The 16284-nt window shown below is 39.8% G+C and overlaps 1 protein-coding gene across 7 annotated transcripts in view; it reads right to left on the bottom strand.

Annotated features, from left to right (window-relative positions):
* Nucleotides 1-16284, bottom strand: part of mctp1a (multiple C2 domains, transmembrane 1a) — an 890372-nt gene that overhangs the window by 12393 nt on the left and 861695 nt on the right. The window lies entirely within an intron of this gene.

Genomic DNA, 16284 nt, shown 5'->3' with positions numbered 1-16284 from the left:
TCTTGACAAAAACAAACCGATAGAAGAGGCCTTCCTGGTGGCAGGTGCTTTCTAAAGGCAAACCTTCAGATCAGCGCGCCCTTACATTATACAGAGAGCTGTTCTGTGGATGATAACACAGTAAGCTAGTTAAACAAGAATAAAATAAATAAACGTGCAGCTGCAGTGCGTTAGCAATTTGGAAAAGTTGACGATAAAATGAACAGTCACCAGAGACATTAAGTAAAAACCCACAGCAGCACAAAAGCTGCTCCACCTTAATTTCCCCATGTTGACAGTTGAACTACAAAACAGCGTTTGAAGTGTGTGCTCTAGTGGGGCTCATTCGAGGCGAGCTTTCTCGTTTAGTGGTGTCAGACGACATCCCAGGACTCGATGTGAGAAGCGTTCCTGTCTTCGTATTGTTAAGAGGGGATTTTGGTTTAAAGCTACATCAGCAAGAAGAAGAAGAAGAAGAGCAGAACATTTTTAATGATACTAGAATATGCTGTTTATACAACAAGCCGCTAGCTTCATCTCTTCTGACGCCTGGCCTAGAATTATGGAATTAAACGGTGTGATTGCTAAGGCTTCCTCGACAGGAGACTGCAGCTTTGAAATCGATTGTAAAGGGAGAGACTGCAAATATGTGTCATGGAGAAAGTTGTACTTTCAAAGTAACTGTTCACGGCTCATGTTGGCCCCAGGATTTTGACTAATTATTTGTCTGACTCAATTATTTATTTATTCAAACTTTTTTTTTTTTTTTTAAAGATATGTTTTTAAACTGCCAAGCTAGAAATATGCTTGGATGTTGCCAGTCAATTATTGCTAAACCTCATTCAGGGTCAGTCTCACTAATGTACTTGTGTGGGGAAAACTGCAGTTATAAAAAGAAAGCAAAGTACGCTGTGTTGCATTTGGACCATTTGCAGCACAGCTTGGAAACCACAGTGCATACGCTTATACTGTAAGTTGAGAGATAAAGCATAGTTTGTGCTTGGCTGTTAATATTAATGCCATAAGAAATTCATCTAATGAGGGGCTTTGGATCATGAGGGAGTTGTGAAGGTCTGAGACAGTGAAGAGCTTCTTTAGGGAGATTGCCAGAATAAAAGCAGTCATCATGTTTAAACATTACAGTGAAATTCTTACTTGCATGTCTGACCAACCTGTCACCACCCTCCAGCACTGTGATAAACAAAAAATAAATACCGGTATATTAAAAATAAGTTTTTACGAAGTGCATCCTGCACAGTATTTAGATCATTCATTAACAAAGTGCCTGAGACCTGGGACCAAACAATTTCCTACTTTAGATACATCTTGAAAACCAGGCAAAAACAAGCATCACTGGATATGTTTCTAGTGAAAATTGAACCTGGTGAGTCTCAAGCAGGGTTCAAGGTTGATAAGAGACAGAAAAGAGAAAGACCCCCTGAAGTGCAGTTGCCCAAACTTTTTTATGGAAGGAGACTTGCTTTCCAAACATTAACATCTCTCCTCCATAAATCCTTCCACACCACCATCCCTTTAGGCCATCGACTCTTCTCAGTTCATGTAAAGTTAAATTTATTTTATTTAACCTAATTAGTTTTTTTTTATTTATGTCTATGAACGTATACTGTTTATTATGTAGAAGAGAATGCTTTGGAACTACGGACTGGGATATCCTGCAGGGGTCACATAGTGAGAACATTGAGGAGGTTGTTGACTGCACTACTGATTACATCAACTTCTGTATGGACATTGTAGTTCCAGTAAGAACAGTACGCTGCTATGCTAACAACAAGCCATGGATTACAAGTGACATCAAGGGCCTTTTGAACCAGAAGAAAAGGGCATTTAAAGGCAGTGATCAGCATGAGCTCAAACGCGTGCAGAAGGAACTCCGAGTCCAGCTCAGGGCAGCGAAGGAGCAGTACAGGAGAAAGCTGGAGCAGAAGTTGCAGAACAGCAGCATGAAGGAAGTGTGGAATGGGATGAAGATCATCACTGGCTGCAGCTCGAAGCGGGGTACCACCATTGAGAAAGATGTGGAGAGAGCAAACCAAATGAACAACTTTTTTTAACAGGTTTGACCACCCTAACACACTCTCACCTCAGAGTACTGCACCCTCCAACCATCCTTCTGCTGATACCAGCATAGGAAAGAGTCATCCCCAACCTACAATTACAGCAGCCCAGGTAAGCAGAGAGCTGAGGAGACTTTGTGCCAGCAAAGCAACGGGTCCAGATGGAGTATCGCCACGACTGCTGAAGACCTCTGCATTGGTGCTAGGGAGTCCTCTACAGCGCATCTTCAACCTGAGCCTGGAACAGGGGAGAGTCCCGAGGCTTTGGAAAACATCTTGCATCACCCCCGTCCCAAAGATATCATGTCCTAGTGAGCTGAACGACTTCTGGCCTGTCGCTCTGACATCCCATGTGATGAAGACCATGGAGCGGCTGCTGCTTCACCACCTAAGGCCAGAGGTCCGCCATGCCCTCAACCCTCTGCACTTCGCATACCAGGAGAAGGTGGGAGTGGAGGATGCCATCATCTACATGCTACATCAATCCCTCTCCCACTTGGACAGAGGCAGTGGTGCTGTAAGAATTATGTTTCTAGACTTCTCTAGCGCCTTCAACACCATCCAACCTCTGCTCCTTAGGGACAAGCTGACAGAGATGGGAGTAGATTCATACCTGGTGGCATGGATCGTGGACTATCTTACAGACAGATCTCAGTATGTGCGTCTCGGGAACTGCAGGTCTGACATTGTGGTCAGCAACACAGGAGCGCCGCAGGGGACTGTACTTTCTCCGGTTCTGTTCAGCCTATATACCTCAGACATCCAATACAAGTCGGAGTCCTGCCACGTGCAAAAGTTCGCTGACGACACTGCAATTGTGGGCTGCATCAGGAATGGGCAGGAAGAGGAGTATAGGAACTTAATCAAGGACTTTGCTAAATGGTGCGACTCAAACCACCTACAACTGAACACCAGCAAAACCAAGGAGATGGTGGTGAATTTTAGGAGGACCAGGCCCCTCATGGACCCCGTGATCATCAGAGGTGACTGTGTGCAGAGGGTGCAAACCTATAAATACCTGGGAGTGCAGCTGGATGATAAAATGGACTGGACTGCCAATACTGATGCTCTGTGTAAGAAAGGACAGAGCCGACTATACTTCCTTAGAAGGCTGGCATCCTTCAACATCTGCAATAAGATGCTGCAGATATTCTATCAGACAGTTATGGCGAGCGCCCTCTTCTATGCAGTGGTGTGCTGGGGAAGTAGCATAAAGAAGAGGGACGCCTCACGCCTGGACAAACTGGTGAGAAAGGCACACTCTATTGTAGGCATGGAGCTGGACAGTTTGACATCCGTGGCAGAGCAACGGGCACTCAGCAGGCTCCTGTCAATCATGGAGAATCCACTGCATCCACTAAACAGTATCATCTCCAGACAGAGGAGCAGCTTCAGCGACAGACTGCTGTCACTGTCCTGCTCCACTGACAGACTGAGGAGATCGTTCCTCCCCCACACTATGCGACTCTTCATTTCCACCCGGGGGAGGTAAATGTTAACATTATTCAAAGTTATTGTCTGTCTGTATACCAGCATTGTTATCACTCTTTAATTTAATATTTTCTTTATCAGTATGCTGCTGCTGGAGTATGTGAATTTCCCCTTGGGATTAATAAAGTATCTATCTATCTATTAGTAAAATACAACTCTATTAATGCATATAATGCCTTCTAAAATGTGGAATTTCTGGGGGTTTGGAACGGATTCATTCCATTTACATTATTCCTTAAGGGAAAAAAATTCTTTGGTACTCATAATTTTTTCCAGAAGGCACAATGAGTGGCAAAAAACGAACAATGAGTACCAAGGTGCCAATGTAATGCCCAAAATAACTACACACATTTGAAAACCCACTTACTCTACTTCAGTATCACTGGGCACCATAGCTTATACCAACAGCACTGGGAGGTTGGTGAGAAAAAACCTGCACAGTACATCAGGGTCTACTCTCCCATGTGTCCACACTTACTGGGCAATGTATAGTCACAAATTCACCATTTCTGTGAGTACCTGGAAGAAAACTCGTATGTACCTTGGGGGGTGGTTGACTTTAAAACTACTTACAGTCAATGACTAGAAATGGGATCTGATTTCAGGACACTGGATCATTTAAGGAAGCGAGAGACTTCACTGACCTGCCATGCCACATAAATATAATAAAACAAAGTGAGGCACGGGGGCTCAGAAGTTAGTGCTGCTGCCTTATAACTCCAGAGTCAAGACTTTGAGTCCAAGGTCAGGTTACTTGCACATATGGATTTTAAACATTTTCTTCATGTATGTGTGAAATATTTCCAGAGCCCACTTTAGAACGTATCAGACAAAGACATACATTTTGTAAATATTCAAACATATCTTAAACTCCTTACTTAAGAAAGAAAATGTAATAATAAATAACAAGCCAATCAAGTGAAAAAATAACCATAATATGTTCCAAAGACTTTCCAAGAAAATTGGCACTCATCCCCCACCCAAATGTATCTTTTTCTACTACCAACAATTACATAAAATGCAATGTCTCAATGCCACGATCCATCACACCTGCATTAAAATTCAACACAATGGGAATCCTCTCAGCTGTTCTGTCCAAGGCCATATCAACTTTACAGTCATTGCTCGCTGTCTCTTGTGATGTGCCAAACAAGAAGCATTACGCTTATGATCTCCTTCCACTGTCAATAGGCAGTGTCACAGCCCACAGCATATGCAGACCGAAGCAGCATGCCTCATTTGACAGGCAGAGCAGAGGCACTTAAGTGCTGACACCCCTATCCACCTTGAGCTCAAGTAGTCAAACCATCAGCTATCCAAAAGACCCCCACCCTCACCCCCCTTACAGTGAATATTGTAGCCCATTATGTACTGCGGTTCTTGGATCCTAGTTAAGCAGCTGGGGCGGCTCATTTCTTCATGAAACAGCAGCTTGTCCACATCAATTATAAAATTAAGCAGTCTCACGCCTTTAAATATCGGCGGGCTGCCACAGCCTTATGGTAACAGAATATAGGCTATGTCTCCCCATTACACAATCGTCGAAAAAATGCTTTCACAGAAAGGACAGATGGATGCTTCCAAATGTTCGGGGATGTCAATAACTAGCAGTCTGGTAGTGTATACTATCTACAGTGCCTATAGAAATATTCACCCCTTAGAATGTTTTCCATTTTATTATTATTGAACATTGAATCAACACGAATTTAATTTGGCTTTTTTGACACATCGACAGAAAAAGGCTGTCTGACTAAAGTCAAAGTGAAAATAGATCTCTGCAAAGTGATCTAAATTAATTACAAATATAAAACACAAAATAAGTACAGTGGAACCTCGGTTTGCGAGCATAATTCGTTCCAGAAATGTGCTCGCAGTCCAAAGCACTCGTATATCAAAGTGAATTTCCCCATAAGAAATAATGGAAACTCAGAAGATTCGTTCCACGACCCAAAACTATTCATATAAAAATATTTAATACAAAATATAAAGTAAAAATACATAAAACAAATTAACCTGCACTTTACGTTTGAAAAGAATCATGGCTGGTGTGAGTGAGGTTCTAAAATCTTGTGGGATTCCACCCAACAAGACAACACGTGGAAGAGCATCCCAAAGCAATCGCAGTCTCCCAGCGCTGTAGCAGTTCGCTGTAAAAGCGAATCCTAACAGATCGTGGACAAGCTATAAGCGCCTGCCGTCGATGAGTGATACAAGGAACAAGGAACATTATAAATGCGCAGGGCACAATACTACTTGGCCACGACCCTGCCTGACTGCGTATATTTACTGCTACAATAAATAACCGCGCTGTTGCTGTTTCAAGCTGAATAAAGCTGGTGGTGCAAGACGGGGACTCGCATGTCACAGTACACACACACACACACACAGTCCTAATGCTGTAGTAAACAGTATATGCTCGTACGGATGTTGACTATATGAGTGAGGCACGCCGACTCAGACAGAGAATAGGAGACAATTGCCCACAATCCCGCAGCGAGAGAGAGAGAGAGAAGAACCATCAGCTCAGTTGTGATTACATGACGCTCAGCAGACAAAGCGTATACATACTACTCGTATTGCAACACGTCTCTTATTTATCAAGCCAAAGTTTATTAAAAATTTTAGCTCGTCTTGCAAAACACTCGTAAACCAAGTTACTCGCAAACCGAGGTTCCACTGTAATTGCATATGCATTCACCGAAGACACCCCTAAATCCTCACTAGTGCAGCCAGTTAGTTTTAGAAGTCACTTAATTAGTTTAATGGAGATCTAAGATTTAATGGAGATCACCACTCTTGTAGTATAAATGCACCTTATCTGATTTTGTAAATGGCCAAATTAAAAAAAAATTGAGTTGCGTCAAACATGTAGTCATAGTAGCCCACATTAGGTGCAGCACACATCACTTATTGTGCCTATCCAACACTTTGTGATTTCTCACCTTAATCTTTACCTTTCCTACAAAAAAAAAATGTTTGCAAGATCAAAGGGAAAACAAGAAAATGACCGATTCACTGCATTCTAACATATTGTGAATATTTAACTTGTGTCCACCATAATCATAAAATCATATCTGGAAGGTCCAACTTGTCATGTAGTGAGTCACTATCATGGCCTAAATGAAACAATGACAACAAAAGATCACTCCAGGCCAGGACATGTCAGGGGACTGAAACAAGAAAATATCCAAGACACTGAATATCCCTTGGAGTGTATTTAAATCCATGGAAATGGAAAAGTGTGGCACAGCTGTAAATCTAAAGCACACCATCCTCAAACTGAGTGATTGTGCAAGAAGACTAGTGAGGGACGCCACCAAGAAACCTATGAGAACACTGAAGAAGTTACAAATTATAGCAAGTATTGGAGAGACTGTGCAGACAACAACTGTTTCCCGGCTGCCTCACCAGTCCCAGCTTTATGGGAAAGTGACAAAGAGAATAAAAACGCACATGCCATCTCAGCTAGAGTTTGCCAGCTCTTTTTCACCACCATTTTTGGCATAAGCTCAACATTGCACAATATCAAAAAAACTATCTTAACCGTGAAGCATGGTGGTGGTGGTGCCATGATGCTGTGGGGCCCTACAAGGCTTCTGAGGTTTGAGGGGAAACTGAAAGCAGCAAAATAAAAGGAAATCCAGAAGGAAAACCAGACACAGTCTGCAAGAAACCTACACCTTAGGAGTTGATTTGTTTTTTAGCAAAACAACAACCCCAAGCAGAAAGCCAAAGTTACACCTGAATAGTTTAAAAACAATAATACTAATGTCCAGCAGTGGCTACATCACGGTCCAGATCCCAGTCTAACTGAGAATTTGTGATCAGACTTGGAAAAAGGCTGTTCACTCAGGGTCCCCTTGCAACCTGACAGAGCTTGAAAAGTTCTACAGTGAAGAATGGGGAAAAGATGCCGTGTCCAGGGATGTATTTATTAAAATAAAGAGGCTTGAAATGTGCGTGTGCAACTTTCAAAACAAAAGCCACAATTTATAAAAAAAAATCAGATGGGGGAACGTGTATATTTATAGCAACTCTGACCCATCTGTACACAGCATTTTTGAGAAAGTGGAAAATGACAACAGGCCAGTTTAATGTCAGCTCACACAAATCTTTATATATAATACGCTACCGTGGCTGTTCTCCAGGATTTTAAATCAGCTGTAGCTCTCAAACTATAGACCTGAAATCTGGAACATACAGTATATACTATGTGACGTCTACTGTCCGTTTTCGTGGTGATGATTGACCTCCAAGGTTATTCCTCTTTTTATTTTTATTTTATTGTAGAATCAACTCTCGGCAGGGCAGCCGTGCAGCGCATACATACAGGCGCCGTTCTCTTCCCTACCAACTTCGCCGTCACTTCCCCTTGAGGCCAGCTTAAGTGAAAAATTAAGAAAAAACATACTAAGTAATTGCAACACAAACACTGACTAAATCAGTTTTAATGCGAAAAGATGCCAATGAAAAGAAGAGAAGAAGCGGGCAGCTAGAGTGGAGAAAAGAAGAGCTGCTCAGGAAGCTGCAAGCTCATCAACCTCTGACAAACGAATGCTAAACGTACAGAGAAAGAGGATGAAAACTATGAATGAATCAAGTCAAGTGTATTCGCTGCACTGAGCCGTTACTAGGGTTATTATAATGTGCTACATATTTGTACTGAAGCACTTTTTTGGTTTTCATCAGTTCACGTGGGCTACCTGATGTAATTTCTTAAGCAACTGTCTGACAGGCCCAGTATATTTCACCTAAGCTTCACTGGAAGCTAGTAACCGACTGACAAGGTGCCATATTGTTTCTGCATAGTGTGTGAAAAAAACCCTTAAATGTTTTTTTAACATAAAAAATTGTCAATATGCAGCAGTGTCCAGTTTTTCTAACATAATTGGAACAATTCACTTCACTCACATTGCAATAATGGGAAAATGGTGAGAATGAAGCTGATTTTGTTAACCATAATGAGTAACATTCCTTTAATGCACAAGTCATCGGTGATGCTGAGGTGAGACTGGTCATCACTGTGGCCTGGTGTCATGGGTTAACTCATGATTCATTAAAGTAGCATTGGCAGATGTGATGGTACCATTAGGCTAGTGTGTTGGTAAGTTAACTGGCTGCACCTTCATATGGCCTGTACTATTCACTGGAACAGCAATCATGTCATCACATGTGCCATCTGATAGTGCCTACCCTTTCAGATGCTGGGGCCTTGCACCTTTTTCTAACCCCCAGAGTGCAGAGAAGAGGCGCTTCAATGCCATGTGGAGCACAACATAGGATTTGTCACATGCAGGTGGCGATGTCTCCATGCATCAGGTGGGAGGCTGCTTTACCAGTCAATGAAGTTCTGCAGCATCGAGTTAGCATATGGATGAGGTTCATTAGCATACTCCTTATATGGTTGTTAATAGGGTGGCAACTGAATGGTGTTCACATACTACCAGGTACAAGGTGATTTTGATTTATAACAAGATTTATAAAAAAATTTGCTTTTTTTTCAGTATTATTTGTGGTCTTGTTGGAAATCTTTTCAATTGTTCGACACATTGACTTCCTATTTAAAAGAAATTTTCATTCATTAAAAGAGAAATGGAAAACAAATTAGTATAGATCATATGTGCACTTGTCTATCAGGTAATGTCAATTAATCTTAACCAGACATACAGCCTCCTTGTCTTCTTCGGGAGACAGGAATACCCCATATAAGCTTAGTTGAACTCTGATCCTGACAAATTCTGAACGATCTCCTCTAACCTCAATTCCATATTGGAGTTACTGTATAGACTTAGATGATTTATTGCTGCCAAATGCATCAAAGATCTGGTATACAATTTAACACCAAAACTGTAAGGTAACTTTCATTGAAAGCTGCTAAGAGCATTTAAAAAATACTCTATCTTAAATTGAGCCATGCAAGTTATAGCATCGTCTGCCAAAACAATGAATACCAGGAAAATCTGTAAATGTCTGTGCCCAGTCAACCTTAGGGGTGAGTGATTTTTAAACAGCCCAGTGGGAATTTCTGACAGCAGGTTGCAAAATGGGCCCTCTTTCTCAAATGTCTTATAAATGGCCGCCTGTTACTATTCATTGTAACCAAGGGAATCTTCATCATCCGGCTTCTCCTGGCTATTTTATTGATATGCAGTGAACAGTAAACCATCCTGCTGTTACATTTGGTTCACACTTGTGGAATATTGAATTGTTTCTTAAATGTATCTGTATTTTCTTTAATGCATTTTTAAAACATTTCTTCCAATACAAGCATTTTGAAGTTCACATGGTCTGATGATCCAAATGGCTTCACACAGAGTGGTGCTATAATTAGTACAACGTCTAAATATAATTGTACTTTTGCATGTCATCTCCTAATGTTGTGTCACATTCACAAAGTGATGCTAACTGTGTTCAAATCATATATAATATGCTTTCTGTATTTTGAGAATAACAGGACCCACTGTAGTATCCATCTTTCCTCTGGAGGTAGCAAGAATGGCTTCTTATATTTGGTTTTTGGCCAAAGATCTGTTATGAGCATGAAGGAGCATGCATGCATGACTTTCATAAACTGCACAAGCAGTTACACTACTGACATATGGCGGCATCCATCTACCCACTCATTTTCTGAATCTGGGAAACAGAGGAGCAGAAGCCTTTGCTGGATAGAAAGCCAATGCATCAAAAGTTACACAATGGTTAATTCTTAACTGGAGTATAGTAAACTAATCAATAATCTGTTTTAGATCCCCTCATTGCACATGGCATTAACATGCATTTGTTTTTTATCTTGAGTGCCACACTTGAGTGCTCATGGCAGCAGCAGAATTGTTTATCACAACTGGACCTGTTGCTCTCTAAGATGGTGGTCAGTAATAAAAGCATCCAAGTTGTTCATAAAACCAGTTTTCATCTCTGTTTTACTTTTTACATTATTTCGTTTGGGATTTGACTTTCTTATTATGGTTAAGATCTTTTTGCAATATTAATTTCTCAACATTGATTTTCAGGTTTTTGAGTTTTGCTTGACCACTAACCACAGTTTAGTCTGCTATATTGGAAATGGGTCATCTCCCGATCTTTATCTCTCTCTTTTTCAAGGTGCAATCAGTTGTAGACTGCTGATGGGGTACTGATGAGTGGGCACCAGAACCCAAAACACAACAACTGAGAACAAGTTCATGTTACTTCCAAGTAAGTAAAGCTTCTTTAGTTGTACAACGAATCCCACAAAGCTGTACTTTTGTTTGATTGCTTTTAGTTAGTTGAATAGGTAAAATTTTACATATAAATAATTACTAACTAATGCTAGTTCAAACAAAATGATTAAAGTTAAAATAGATTACAAATGAGATGTAAAAAAATTAGCTGATTCTAAAGGTTACTATTTGACAATACATAGTAAGTGCACATTTATCAAAGTGAAATTAATTGAGAAATGATTTGTTTTTTTTAAAGACAGGAATTGATTAGATGCTTAAAGCATATTTTAAGATTTTGTTCTGTTTCTACTTTCATCGATTTTAGAGCCCGCTTTATCAATTACAGTACTGTGGAATCTATCCTGATAACACTGGGTGCAAGGCACATTATTTCTTATTACTCACAACATATATTTGTTTAAACAGAAACACATATGGTCAAACCACACAGAACACGCTGCTCAGTGTTTAAAGTTTCTTTAAAGGTGAATTTGGTGTTAGTTTATACCATTTCAATGAAACTACAGTAGGTGAAAACAGTTCAGAAAGTAAACTTAACAATGAATTTAAAATGGAGCACAAAGTTATTCTGATCTATTAAAAACAATGATAAAGTATTCACCTTTCAAAACTTTTATGTTAAATTTCATGCTTTGTTATAGCTCTTATTGTACAAGACAATGGTAGAAAAACACCAGCTATTAATAAAACAGTTAATTTCAAGGCAGGAATTAGTCTTAAATTTAAAAAATAGGTAGAAATGGGAATCGGCAGCCCCTGAGAGGCTCACTGACCAAGTGTGGGAAACTCGATGAGATGCTCTTCCCGTCTATAACCGTAGTGTTTATACAAACAATCTCCTTATCGCAATCATCTTTCAACGCAACTAGTAAAATTCTAAACAGTCCAATTTGTATATGCTGTATGCTTTGTATAAGCTTCTTGTTTAACTGTTCCCACTGCTGTTCACAATGTGCATTTTAAACAACTGTAAATGGCCAAATTAAAAAAATAAAACATGCACCCATAGTTTACAGCGTCCTGCACATTAGGCGCAGTACACATCACTTATTGTGCCTATCCAGCACTTTGTGCTACTGTACTTTGTGCTTTTGTCACCTTAATCTTTACCTTTCTTACAAAAAAAAAAACTGTTTGCATGATCAAAGGGAAAACAAGTAAAAATGGCTGATTCACTGCATTCTGACATATTGAGAGGATTTAACTTGTGTCCATCATAATCAATAGCTAGCACCAGTTAACACACAAAAAAGTAATCAGAGGTTAAATCTTCCACTCTCTAGATCTGCTATGTCAGCTCCTTAGCTTCTCTACTTGAGATTTTAATATCCCCATTGTGTATTCTCTTGCCACTTGAATTTCAGCACATTTTCTTTTTGATCCTCTTTTTAATTTGTCTTTGTTAACTTTTCCTTCAAAATGTACAAATATATTATTATTTAATTCTATTTCTACCGGCTACTGTTCTCTTCATAAACTTCAAAAGAATGGGTTTTTGTTAACTCAACTATGCATATATTTTTGGGGTACTTTAGTGATTGCTGGTTTTGTCTTAGCTTTCAGTCTCCTTTTTTTTTTCAGTTGTGTTTTGACTTACCATTCTTACCATTTAACATCTTAATGGGTTTACTTTTTATTTTTTAATAAAAAGATGCAGTTCTAGGGTGGATTTTAGTTAAAGCTCTTACCTCACCAATAAGAGTCTCAGCCAGTGCAGATCATCACTTCAGACAAGTGAGACAAAGGCCAGTTATGTTTTAGTCTCTTGCTTTACAGGCTTGTGTAGAATGTTTAGTGTTCAAAGTCATGTCCAATAATTTTTATTTCTTCTGATAATACTAGGGTGCTTTGTTCCCTGCTCACTTCACTCGGCAACCCCTCGGCCTGCGCTACGCGACAACCATTTCGCATCTCTGAAGCTCTCGTATGTGGATTTCACTTTCACCAAACAACAAATCGTTTAATTCTCATGGATGCACCTCTTCATTGGGAAGAAACACTACTTTTCCCTGATGGCAACACGAATTAGACGATCTACAAGTCTCCGACTTAGTTTAAAGCCGAACAATATATTCTATCTTGTCTCACTGTTCCATTATTTCACCGAGTAATAATTTCCGTTTGTTTGCGCTAATGCGATCTTTACTATAATTTCTTTGAGACTAAAGAATTTTACTACTTTCACTATCTCTAACCTGCCCTGCAAGTGTATCACGCCAACATTTTAGAACTTCTTTACAACGTTCTACTTTGTCATGTACTCTTTGTCATTTATTTCCAGCCCCAGGCGTGGTTAAGTCTCTTGGCATAAAGTTTCATCTCGCGAGACTTGAAAGTATCTCTCTGAAAAATTCTTGTCATCCCAGGCTAAAAAGTCTTGTCTCATCCCAGGATTTTTTTACATAATAGAGAGAAATGATTTGGCCTTTTGTTGATAGTTCAAAATCCTTTGTTAACATTTGGTCCCAATGTAGGGCGAAACTGCTTGACCAAATATTGGAGGAACAGATAGGTTAACAAAATCATTTAATAATGGATTGACTCAGCAGCCACAAGATGGAGGAGGCATTGGTCAAGAACAGCAAAGGTCATAACCCAGTTATTCCGACCCAGTTTCTTAATTAGACGTCCATTGTTGCTGTTGACCCACCTTTTGCTCAAGCAGCATTTTTCTGCTTTTTTATTTGTCTCACTTCTTAAGATATTCCACCCTTAATTTTTCACTTTCACTTTATTCTTCTACCACTGCATTCACTGTTTTAATTGTCTCCTTATTAGCAATAAGATGCAATTGAAAAAGCAAGCAACAGTTCTCCATCTAATTTGTTTCCATTTTCTCCTGTGTGTGTTCATAGTGTACTATTTGGTTAAATTGACGTGTTTGGATGGATACTGGAGAAAAAAAAAGCGAACTGAGAATTCCTAAGATACTTCAGGCTAAAAGTCATGTGGATGATATCCTTGGAAAGATACTAAGATATATGAATAACCGGTCATGGCAGAATGAAGACACTAACAAGCCATAACATTTAATAAGCTCTGTAACTGGTAATGATTGGTGTCTAATTACACAGTCAGGTTGGAACAGAAACCTGCAGGAACTGTAGCCGTCCGGGACCCCTGATCTTAGCTAAAGAAAAAAAAGTCACTGTTGGATAAGCAAATTTTTTTGAGAAGGCACAATAAAAAAGGAATAATGAAAATGCACAAAAATACTGAACCTATACAAAGGCAATTGTTATGATTTTTACCATGTTTCTACTATCAGTTTTCACAACTGGTATATAAAAATAGTCTTCTTCTGTTAGTGATTTATTTTTGTCACTGTGACTGTGACATTGTCTCATTGATGGTGTATTGATTGCAAGCACCGCTATTTGATGATTGTTTTCATTTCCGCAGCCATAATATAGACAGTGACAATATGGGTTGTTCAACATGTGACACGTGACATCATTAGACAAACCGTACTTACTCTATGATCGTAGAATTCTCAGTATCCAAACCTTTGGATAAATATCCATCCATCCATTTTCCAACCCGCTGAATCCGAACACAGGGTCACGAGGGTCTGCTTGAGCCAATCCCAGCCAACACTGGGCACAAGGCAGGAACCAATCCCGGGCAGGGTGCCAACCCACCGCAGGACACACACAAACACACTCACACACCAAGCACACACTAGGGCCAATTTAGAATCGCCAATCCACCTAACCTGCATGTCTTTGGACTGTGGGAGGAAACCGGAGAGCCCGGAGGAAACCCACACAGACACGGAGAGAACATGCAAACTCCACGCAGTGTGGACCCGGGAAGCAAACCCAGGTCTCCTAACTGCGAGGCAGCAGCACTACCACTGCGCCACCGTGCCGACCTTTGGATAAATAAATAATAAAAAAACCTTCTTGTCTGGTTCATTTTTAGATATTTGTTTATGAATCCTTTCTTGTTAGTGTTGGTATTTGACTTCTGCTCCGGTATTTCAAACTTGGATGTCTGTCCTTCATTTTGGTTATGATGACAGTCAGTTTGTCTGCCTTTTTGACTTTAATTGAGACCTTTCTCAAACAGCAGTTACAACCTCTCCCACTAGAAATTAATGATTCTGCCATCAATGTGGTCGAATCCTTCAAAGTTTGGGATACAAGTATCACAAAGCTGGGGCATTAACACCACTTCCATCACTAAAAAGGAACAGCAGCAATTGTACTTTGTACATCAACTAAAGAAATTAAACATTTCTTAGCCAATCCTAGTTCAATTTTAAAAAGCCATAATTGAAAGTGTAATCACATTCTCCATTGTTGTCTGGTTTGGCTCAGCAATGGCACAGTCCAAATCTAAATTACAGGGTGCTGTGAGGTCTGCTGAGAAAATAATTGGCTATGCTCTTCCAACTGTGGCAGACCTGTATACATCTCATGTCACTATCCATGTCATAAGGATCACCACGGGCTCATTTCACCCAGCTCATCAATTAAAACGAAAACTAACAGACACCTCAACCAGTAGTGTAGCCTGTCTTCTTTGTATAATCATGTGTTCTGTCATATACTGTATGACGTGGGTGTGTGTGTGTATACAGTATATGTACATGTATGTGTGTTCACATGCATACACACTCACACTTTCACTTGCACATCTCCTTTAGAAGTATACCATTCTGCCACTTTGTTTGACGTTTTTCTTTTTAACTTATCCTATTTATATTATTTGTATATGATGTTATGTTCTGTTATAAGCAGGTCCAGATCTAGCCAGTCAAATTCCTGTACATTAACTACTGGTGAATAAAAGTGATTCTGATTCTGATTTAATCCTTATAATCCTATTCATCTCTTGGTCCTTTCCTTCACTTCATAGTCTCCACATATACTTATTTTAAGTGGAGAACCAGTGACACTCAAAAGAGTTTTAATTACTGACTTGAGAGTGAAGATAAGAAGGAGTTAAATATACCAACAAATAACTAAAATCACAAAAGTGTAGCAGTTGTGTACCTAAATATTGGAGACAAACTACAAGGTTTACTAAGGGTGTTACAGTGGGTATGGCCTTAATGTGAGAGGTCAAGGCAGGAGTTCGCTGCTTAGATAAAACTGTAATCTGAAAAGAGAAACTCAACAGAGAGGTGAGAGGCAGTATGGGCAGTGCGGACGAGGTTACCCTACATCTGTGGCGTTAGGCCTGGTAGGACTACCGGCTGTTCTTTGTGATCATTGGACTCTCCTTTGTTAACTGTTACTCATTTGTGTTAATATAAGTTCTCGCATTGTTGGTTTGGCACTCTAGTTTGAGGTTAAGATGCCCTTGTGGTTTAGCACTCAATTTCACTTTACTATTACAAAAAAACCAAGAAAGAAAAAATGCTGCTCCATTATAGGTTAAAAGGAAAGGCTGAATAAAGGATGTGTTTAAATTTAGTGTGGAGAAATCCATCTTAGAAGAAGTTTATATTCAGGGAAACCTGAGGCAATAGGACCCACTTCACTTACTGCATATGTGTAAGAGGAACA

Source organism: Erpetoichthys calabaricus, chromosome 7, assembly GCF_900747795.2.
Source record: "Erpetoichthys calabaricus chromosome 7, fErpCal1.3, whole genome shotgun sequence".
Taxonomy (NCBI): Eukaryota; Metazoa; Chordata; class Cladistia; order Polypteriformes; family Polypteridae; genus Erpetoichthys; species Erpetoichthys calabaricus.
Note: the sequence above shows the minus strand (reverse complement) of the source record. Positions and strands in the feature narration are given on the sequence as shown.